Raw genomic sequence first — 10,466 nt, 5'->3', positions numbered from 1 at the left:
TGGTGCCTGCATGATATTGGGATCTTGGTTATATTTGCTTCATAAAATGAATTTGGGGTACTCCATCCTTTTCTATGTTCTGGAACATTTTGAGTAGGAATGGTGTCATCTCTTATCTTAATGTTTGGTAAATTTGTCAGTGAAGCCATCTGGGCCATGACATTTTTTTGTTGGTTTTTTTTTTTTTTTTTAATGATCTGTTCAATTTCTTCCTTTCTTTTGGGTCTGTTCAAATGTTCTCCTTCAGTTTGTGTTGGTCTATGAAAGTAGTGTGCTTCTAGAAATCTGTCCAATTCTTCTTTGTTGTTGTTGTTATTTGCCATCGAGTCAGCCCTGACTTATATCGACCCCTCCTTGGGTTTCCGAGGCAGTATCACTACGGAAGTAGGATTTCCCAACCTTCCTTCCGAGGAGTGGTAATTCTACGTTTTCAAATTCATTAGATTATTTTTGTTGATACTGAAACTGGGTTTTTTTTTTTTTAAAAAAAAAAAAAAAACAGTGCCATGGAGTTGATTCTGACTGATGGTGACACAGTGGAACAAAGTAGAGCTGTCTGCAAGGTTTCTAAGGCTGTAAATCTAAATAGAAGCAAACTGCCTCATCTTTCTCCCATGGTGTAGCTGGTGGGTTTGAACAGCTGATCTTTTGATTAGCAGCTGGATGCATTAACCACTATGCCACTACAGCTACTTCAATTCTTCATAGTATCCTGATATTATCCTTTTTATTTCAGTTGTGACATCACCTATTTAATTTCTTATTTGTGTTATTTGCATCATATCCTCCTTTTCCTTTGTTAAATTTGTCATTGGCTTATGGATTTCACAAAGTTTTTAAAGAATAATTTCTAGTCTTGTTGATTCTTTCCTTTTTTTTTTTCTATTTCATTTATTTCTGTTTGAAAATTTATTGTTACTTTTCTTCTGTAGGTTTTGGTGTGTGTGTGTGTGTGTGTGTGTGTGTATGTATGTAGCTCTTTTTCTGATTGGTGGATTTTCAGTTGAGGTGTTGAATTTGGCTCTTTATTCTTTTTAGATGCATGCATTTATTGCTATCAATTGCCGTCCATGCCCTCCTTTTGCTGTGTCCCAAAGATCTTGATATGTTGTGCTTTCATTCTCATATGATTAAAATAATTTTTAATGTAATTTTTTATTTCTTCTATTACCCAGTAGTTTTTAAGGATGGTGTTCTTCCTTTCTCCATGAGTTTGCTTTTTTTTCCCTTGATCTTCTTATTGTTGATTTCTAATTTTGTAACATTCTTATCTGAGGAAATATTTTGCAGTATTTTGATGTTTTAAATTTATTAAAGCTTGTATTGTGTCCTAACATGAGGTCTGTATTAGAGAATGTTCTATGTCTCTGGAAAGAACATATATTATGTTGTTGTTGGGTGAAGTGCTCTGTATATGTACACAAGATCAAGTTGGTTGAGTTGTTTAGTTCTTCTGTGTCTTTGTTGAGTTTCTTTCTAGTCTTTTATCTTTTATTGAAAGTAATATATTAAAGTCTCCTAATATAATTGCAGAGTTGTCTGTTTCTCTTTTCAATTCTGTTAAACTATGGTGTATGCATTTTAGGGGTTTTTCTTTGAGTGTATGAGGAGCTCTGGTGGTACAGTGGTTAAGGCATTTGACTGCTGACTACAAGGTAAGCAGCTTGAAACCACTAGTCACTCTGCAGAAGAAAAATGAGGCAATCTCTTTCTTTTAAGATTCATAGCCTTAGAAATCCAATGGGGGTCAGTATGAAATTGGCTCAATGGCAATGAGTTTTGCTTTTTATTTTTCTGGTTCATTGAGTACGTAGATATTTATTATGATTATGTCCTCTTGTTCAATTGATCCTTCATCATTATATAACGTCCTTCCTTTTTTCTTATGGCAGTTTTTGTTTTAAAGTCTATTTTATCAGAATTAACATTGCTGCTCCTGCTCTTTTTTTATTGCCATTTGCTTGATATTTTTTTTTTTTTCCCATCCTTTGGTGTTTAGTTGTGTCTTTTTTGTATAAGATGTGTCCCTTGTAGACAGCATATTGATGGGTTATGTTTGCTTATCCATTCTGCAATGTTATATCTCTTGATTGGTGCATTTAATCTATTTACATTTAGTGTAATTATTGATGAGTATGAATTTATTGCTGCCATTTTGTTATCTTTTTATTTTATTATTTTGTGGTGTTTGCTGATTTTTTTGTTCCATATAATTTTCTGTGCCAAGCTTATTGCTACTGTTTTACTATTTGGTAAATATTTTTGTCTTTCCTTATTTTTATTTTTAGGAGAAGATTTATTAATTTTCTTTGAGGTTCTCCTGGGATTTATTACTTTCATCCCAAGTTTGAAACAGTCCATTCTATCTCCAAGTCTTGACTTCTTTCTATTTGGAATTTTTATACCTACATTATTTATTCCCTCTTTTTGCTTTGTAGTTGTCCTCAGTTATCAGTTGATGTCTCTGGTTCACTATTTTCAGTCTTGTAAAGTTTTCTTTTTTTAATTTCTGTATCTGTGTGTTGATTTCTGGGTTAGGTTGTCATATGTTTAATCATAAGTTGTCTGCTGTTGATACTGTCTCTGAAGGACTCCCTTTTGTATCTGTTGTAAGATTGGTCTGGGTTTTACATATTCCCTTAATTTTTGTTTATCTGGCAATAACCTAATTTCAGCATCATATTTGAGGTATAATTTTGCTGGGAATACATATATTCCAAAACCTTGGTTGGGAATTTTTTTTTCTTCCAGAGTTTTATATATGTCATCCTATTGGCTTCTCACTTGCATGGTTTTTGCTGAGAAATCAGAACTTAATGTTATTGGTTGTCCTTTGTAGGTAATTTTTGTTTTTCCCATGTTGCTTTCAGGATTTCTTTTTTTGTGTGTGTTTGTTTAGTTTTGGAAAGTTTGATTATAATATGTTTGGTGATTTTCTCTTGGGTTCTATCCTGTTTGTGGTTTGTTCAAGTTCTTGAATGCATAGCCTCTCATCCTTTATCACATTAAGGAAATTATCTTTCAAAAAATCTTTCACTATTTTCTCTGTTGTTTTATTTTTCTCTTCCTTTTCTGGAATTCCAAAAACACATAAGTTATTCTTCTTCATGGTGTTTCATATAAATCTTCGTGTTTTTTTTTTTTTGTTTGTTTGTTTGTTTGTTTTCCTAACTGTTCTCTTAACAAAGTAATATTGAACAAATTGTCTTCAATCACTGATTCTGTCTTCCATTGATGATATTCTACTCCTCTCTCCTTTCAATGTGTTATCTATTTTTATATTTTAGTGTAGATCATCTGGATTTCTATTTTTATTGTTTTTGTATGGTTTCTAGTTTTTCATTTATTTTGTCAGTTTGCTCTTGGGTTGTTTTCCTAATTATTTTCTGGAATTTGGTGTCTGTTTTCCTTAAGTTTGTCAGTATTTTCCTTGATTTTGCCAGAGTTTTCCTTGATCTGTCTCTCAATCCATTGATGGTACCTAAATATAATTCTTTTGAATTCTTTGTCAGGTAGTTCTAATGCCACTTCTTCTTCAGGGAGGTTTCTGGCTCTGCATTCTGCTCCCAGGTTTTCACTACTTTATCTTGCTTCCTTGTTACATGAGGCTTCTCAATTGTCTCTGGAACATTGTGATGTCATTGTATTTACATTTAATTGGTGATTGTATGTTGGTATGATTCATCCAGGTGTTGTTGTTGTTGTTGTCTTTGCCTTATTTTATTTTGATATATCCAAATGAGAAGCCTTGTTTTGCTAGTTTGGCAGCACTTAAGCACTCACCATTTTTCTCTTGGTAAATTTGACAGTGGATGAGGATATATGGACATGTATCTGTTAGCTGTTCATGTGGAGCAATTGAGGGTAGATTGGGCTAGTATTGACAGTGATGTATTTTTTTTTTGGGGGGGGGAGGAGATATTTTATTTAACTTTTAGTATTCTACTTTCATTCTCCATGCTCCATCATTTTATAAATGGGCCAAATTAGGTTGTTGTAAAGGCTTTGGGCCTGTCTAATAATGTGCATAATTTCCAATTCCATTACAGTTTGAGAGATTTTCTGCCATTTAGCCCAAATTCAAAGAACTGGTTTCACGCATAGCTAAGTAGAATGTTTCCTAGCCAATGTTTCTAGGGAGGTGCCAGGCAAGTGTCAATGCTCAGAATGTTTTCTGGAACAGGATAAACATAAACTCAAAAGGTAACCTGAAAACTTACATGAATTACCATGAATCAAAATACATTCAGTTCCAGTGTCAATCAAATCCAGGACATTTTGTCTGGCCTTGCATTAAGGGGAAGGTTGCTTAGGATATTATGTAAGAGGAAGCAGGAACTTCCATCATGGATCCTCCAGGCCCTCCTCCTCTTCTAAGAGAGGAACTGAAGCTCTCCCTGCTCCCAGTTATTTATGTTTGTCATGTTTTTCCAAGTAAATCAGTAACCAATGTAAAAGCAAATTTTCTCATATTCCTTTCTAGCCTTAGCTCTTCTTCAAGGTTTCTATTCTTTGCTCTGTTTCTAACTGGGCCTCCATCACTAAGAACCTCACTCAGAGTAATGACCATCCCTCCCTGGCTCCAGAGTGGCAGTCATCTTTAGTAAGGCTGTTCAGCTTTAATCTTTCTATAATGTCTGCCATCCCTATGGGAGTTCTGGGACTCTTCCTATATTTCTTCAGTGGTCTGCAAGTATGGCCCCATATCGAAGCCTGGGGGAAACCAGGAGTTTTCTCAAGGATCCCCTAGTAATGGTCACCCTACACTGGCTACAATGTGGTGGCCATTTTAAACAAGCTGGTCAGCTTTAATTCTTCTATAATTTCTTCCACCTTTGTGAGAATTTAAAGGCTCTCTATATATGCCCCCAACAACTTGCAGACATTGAGCAGACTTGCCACTGGCCCCACATTGAAGTCTGGGACCAACCAGGAATTTCCTCCTAGTGATCTTCTCTTCCCCAATCTATTTTTCCAGAAGTTGCTCACAGTGCCATTTGCCACACTCCACTGGACCAGTGACAGGAGTGGCTCTGAGTATCACAGGTAGGAATTTTGGGGAATAGTGACTGGAATCTTAAAAGCTTGCAAATAGCCATCTAGATGCAGCAATGGGTCTCCACAAACAACAAGTGGTCAATATTCTCCATCCTCACATCTCTGAACAGCTTTCTCAGGGATGCATTCAGCAGGACCCACTCTTCCTGGCTGAAGTCTACAGCTACATCTTTGAAGGTCACTGATTCAAGTGGCTGCATTTGTCAACAGTTCCACTGCCAATTCTATGGGTTTTCACTCAGATGGTCCAAGCATTAAGCAGGTAGAGCTGTGCTGGAGGTCTCCCTCATTGAGAGCAAGGTTGAATCACTAGGCCTGAGCTGCAGCTTGAGTGGCCTTTGTTACAATAGAAGAGATTTAACCTGGACTTGTGGAGATGGCCAAGAAATGTCACTTTTTGCTGGGAACCCCACCCTCCTGGGATGGTCGCTCTCCAGCAGCCATGTACGATTGATCAGTTGATGCTGAAGCAGGTAGTGGCCCCATCCACTAGGTGGGGACAGAGGAGATGTAGAGGAAATTGGATTGCATGGTTGCATGGGACCAATTCTCTCTGACCAGGTTGAAAAACAAAACAAAATGAAACAAACAAACAAAGACACCAAAATCATCATCATCATCAAGAGAACAAAAAACACAAACAGCATAAATCAAAGCAACTACAAAATGGAAAAACAAAAACAAATAAATGAAAAGGAAAATGGAAAAACAAAAAGAATGGCAAAGAGAAAAAAATCAGGTGAAGGGGGAAAATGAAAAGAGGACAAGAGAAAAAAAATGTAATAAAAAATAAAATATATATATAGGAAAAAAAGCAAAGAGAAAATGAAGAAGAGAGAAAAAAGAAGGGAATTAGGAAAAGGAAAAATAAAAAAAAAAGTGAGGGCAAAGAAAATAAAACAATATATAAAAGAGAAAATGTAAGAAAACTGAAGGGCAGAGCACCTGGGCAGTGTTGCTGATGAATAAGCAGGCAGTAGGGAGCAATGCAACTGGTCATGGCACTAGTTCCTGCCTACTGAGAAGGCAACTGAGGGCAGGGCACCTGATCCCAGATGAGTTCCCCTGACCCAGAAGATATTGGAGAGTTAGGCATGTCAACCTGGAAAAATTTCCTGCCAGCCAAAATTGTGGCTGGGACCAAGGCACCTGGTTCCAGAAGGAAATTCTTCTAGCCCCAAAAGAAAATGGGGACAAGGAGTCTGCTCCCACAAAAATTCCTGCTATCCCAAAAGACAACTGGGTGTAGGGCCCCTGCTTTCAGAAAAAGTTCCTGCCATACCAAAAGCCAGCTGGGAATAGGGCAGCTGATCTTGGAACGAGTGCCATCTACTCAGACCACTGGAGGCAGGGTGCCTGAACCCAAACAAGTTCTGTAGACTCTAAATGTATCTGGGGCCAGGGTGCCTAGAATGAGGAAACGTCCTGCCAGTCAAAAACTGACTGGGAACTAGGCACCTGGTTCCACAGGAAGCTCCTACTGGCCAAAACACAAATGTGGGCAGCAAGTCTTGTTTCAGACAAAGTTCTGGTGTTTCAAAGGGCAACTGTCCAAAAAGGCAACTGAATATAGAGTGCCTGATCTCAAAAAGTGATTGCAAGCAGGGCAGCTAATCCTGGGACCAGTTCCTGCCTCCCAGAAGGCAGCTGATGGGAGGGTACCTGGACTGGGATGGAATTTCTGCTGTTCTGAGTGGTAGAGGGGATGGTCACACTTCCATTCATAGGGAGCATGTGAGGTACAAATGGAACAAGTGGAATATCAGACCTTTCTGGTGGTCAGCCACCAGTGTGGTTGTAGTCACTGGCATGTAGAGCCAGTTATCAGGTTACTGATTGGATTAGAATGCCACTTGCAAATTTAAAAATGGTCACATTATCAGATGACTTGATTGTCCACAGCCTCATTTGTCTCCTTATTCATTGTTTGCATTCAGTTTCTTCTACTAGTCAGTATTTAATCCACTCCTTTATCCTTCTCTTCAAAGCTTGGGGTTTCAGGATTACCCTCTGTGTCCATTTCATTTGGTATCAATCATTCTTTATTGTAGAGGATCTGTGACTTGTCTGTGACTTGACTACCATCTTGTAAGAAGTCCCCACATTTTGTTTGTTTTTACCTTTTGGCTATTGTGAAAATGCTGCAGTGAATATTTGTGTGTAAATTTCTGCTTGTGTTTCTGTTTTCACTTTTTATGGATGTGTACCTAGGATTGCAGGGTAGTTTTATGTTCAACTTTTTGAGGAGCTGCCAAACCATTATACACAGTGTTTATGCTATTTCACATTCCCATCAGCAATGGGTGCTGATGGGAAACTTGCCAAAACCTATTGTTTTATTTCTCTCTCTCTCTCTATCATCGTCATTATAATGGGGTGAGATGGCATCTCACTGTGGTTTTGATTTGCATCTCCTTAGTGGCTACTGATGTTGAGCATATTTTCATGTGTTTGTTAACCATTTGAATTTCTTTGTTTATAATAAAAAATAGCCCATGTCACAGCTGAGTTATTTTCTTGACCTAATATTTGCCTGTATAAATATTTGTTAAAGTCCTTTGACTATTTTATGATTATGTTGTGTGCCATTTATTGTTACATAGTGGAAGTATTTTCTTTATTTTAGATATTAGAGCAGATGTTACAAACCAAACAAACTCAATGCCATCAAGTCAATTTGACTCATAACGACCCCTTCTTGGGTTTATGAGAAGGTATCGCTACAGAAGTAGATTATCCAATCTTCCTTCCAAGAGTGGCTGGTGGGTTTGAGCTGCCAGCCTTCTGATTAGCAGTCAAATACCTTAGACAGTAGCTATCCAGACAAGATATTAGGGGTCCCCAAAATTACCTCCCAATATGTAGGCTCTTTTCACTTTTTAAAAAAATTTTGTATCTATGTATTTTAATGAAGTCCTTTGATGAACAATATTATTTAATTTGTATGATATACCATTTTTCTATTCTGTTTTCTTTTTGTTGATCATGTTTTTGTTGCTTTATCTGATAGCCCATCACTAAAAACTAAGTCCCACATCTTCAGCCTTATATTTTCTTCTAAGCATTTTATGGTTTTAATTTTCATATTTATTAACTTGATGAATTTCAAATTGGCTTTTGTGTATGGTATTAGTCATTGGTCCTGATTCATTCTTTTGCATGTGGAAATTCAATTTTCCCACCAACATTTACTGAAGGAATTCTTCCTTCTCCATTGAATGGACTTAGCACTCTGTATAGATGTTTGAAAGATTTTTCTCCCCTAAAGAAAATACTTTTGTTAGTCTTATTTTACATTTACAAAAATGAAAAATCAGAAAGAGCTAATTTTTTTGTGTGTGTGTATGTAAAGTTACACCATGGTGCTTATTGTCTCAGTAGCTTGAGGAGCTGGAATTCAAAACTATCAGTTAGAGTTTTCTATATAATAAACCTTCAAAGATATAGTGGCTTAAAGCAACAACCATTAATTTAGTTAAAAATTACGTAGATAGGTTGAGCACCATTATGGTCTGAAGTAGAGTCTGTTTCTATTTCTTTGAGTAGGTCCCTATCCCATTGTTCCTCAGAGCTTTTGATTTTGGCCTCTAGGCTCTTAGCTCTGTCTTCTAAGGAGTTCTTCCTTTACTATAAAACAATAGCCTATGTCACAGTTGAGTAATTTTCTTAGCCTAATGCCTGCCTACAGAAAGTTAAGAGACAAAGGGCTTTTGACATATGGAGCAATCTCAGATCTTTTTTTGTCCAAATTATGGACCTTTTGCTGTTACAATGCCATTAAAAACTGCGTGGGCTTTCTATTCTTCAATTTTACTCTCATCCACAATCACAATAGTTTAAGCCATATGTCCCTCTGTAGCTTTACAAACAGCTATTTTGGGAGTAGGTTTCTGTAAGAATGTGCCTTTAAGATATGTAGGACCCTTTCTGTTTAACTCAAAGGATCAACCAGCCACTCTCTTTAATCTTTCAGAAGTCCTACCACATTTTGTTTGGCCCAAGACCTCAATTCACTGTGAAAATGTTTATCTCTGGAGAATAACAGTTTTATTTTCCAAGCCAACAAGTGCTGATCCCCATATGTATGCACTTATGTAGGCAACCTAAGCAGATCCTTCTTTATTTCAACTCTCTTGCAATGTTTTATCACCCACAGCCAGGAGCACTCATTGGACACTATCCAACACTCTGTGTGAAGCTCTCCTTAGCTAAATGGGGAAATATATATATATATATATATATATATATATATATGCATATGTTATTTCTCAATTTACTACAGGAACAGTTTTGCAAACTGCTTTATGGCTATATAAAATGTATCACCAATTTTCTAATTTTCTAGTCTGATATAGCAGGTTCCTCAATAATTTTTTAGTCTCCGCTAAAAGTTTGCTTGCCATTTTTCTCATACTTGCTAACAATATCCTCATTGCTTTTCCAGCTTTCACCCAATCTTCAGTGGAAAGTTAGTGCCAGCATTTGAGGGCTTGTTTTTAACAGTACTAACTCACTTTTGAGATATTGATGGTTCAGTGGTACAATTTTGACTTTTATGCAGGAGATCTGGGTTCAATTCCTGGGCAATGTATTTCATGCATGGCCACCACCTGTTCTCAGTAGGGGCTTGCATGGTACTATGATGCTGGGCAGGTGTTAGAAGAGCTTCCAGATTAAGACAAACTGGGAAGAAAGGCCTGGTGATCTACTTGGAAAAATTAGCCAATGAAATCTGCATTCAATCATAAGAATAACTTAGGACCTGGCAGAATTTTGTTCTATTGAGGGGATGACTCAATATCATCTAACAGCAATAACAGCACTCCAATTCTATATAAATGCTTCTTGAATTAGTTACCTCTTTTTGCATTACAAACTACCCTAAAACCTAATAGCTTAAAGCAGCAATCATTTATTTAGCTCACAAGTCCTTTGAATTACCTGAGGAGTTTTTCTGGTCTGGACTGGTGTGGTTGATATATACTGAGTTCTCATATGTGTCTGTGGCCAGTGGCTGGATTGTCTAGGATGGCTTCACAGGTTTGGGCTATTTATTTTTATTATTTGTTTTAAATAATGAGGGTGAAGGTCAACATCCTTTAGTAGACTTTTTCAGGCTTCTTCACTTGGTGGTAGTTAAGGTTTTCCCAAAATAGTAAAAGTGTACTTTGAGTAATCATTTCTCAAGCCTCTGTTTAAATCATGATGGATAATCTCTGTGACCACAGCAAGTAAGTAATTTGGCCCACCCAGGTTCTAAGGGTGGAGAAATGGATATATTCTTTGATGAGATGGGAAGAAATATGCCCAGTTTTGAAATTTAAAACCAAAATGTAGTCAATCTGATTAAATAGTCTTATAGTTAAATATTGTTCTACAGGACCTCAAGTTAAATGTCTTATTGAAAT

This window comes from Orycteropus afer, unplaced genomic scaffold (genome assembly GCF_000298275.1).
Source record: "Orycteropus afer afer isolate SDZICR_OR568_19922 unplaced genomic scaffold, OryAfe1.0 scaffold00004, whole genome shotgun sequence".
NCBI lineage: Eukaryota > Metazoa > Chordata > Mammalia > Tubulidentata > Orycteropodidae > Orycteropus > Orycteropus afer.
The sequence above is the reverse complement of the archived record's forward strand: the minus strand, read 5'-3'. Positions refer to the sequence as shown.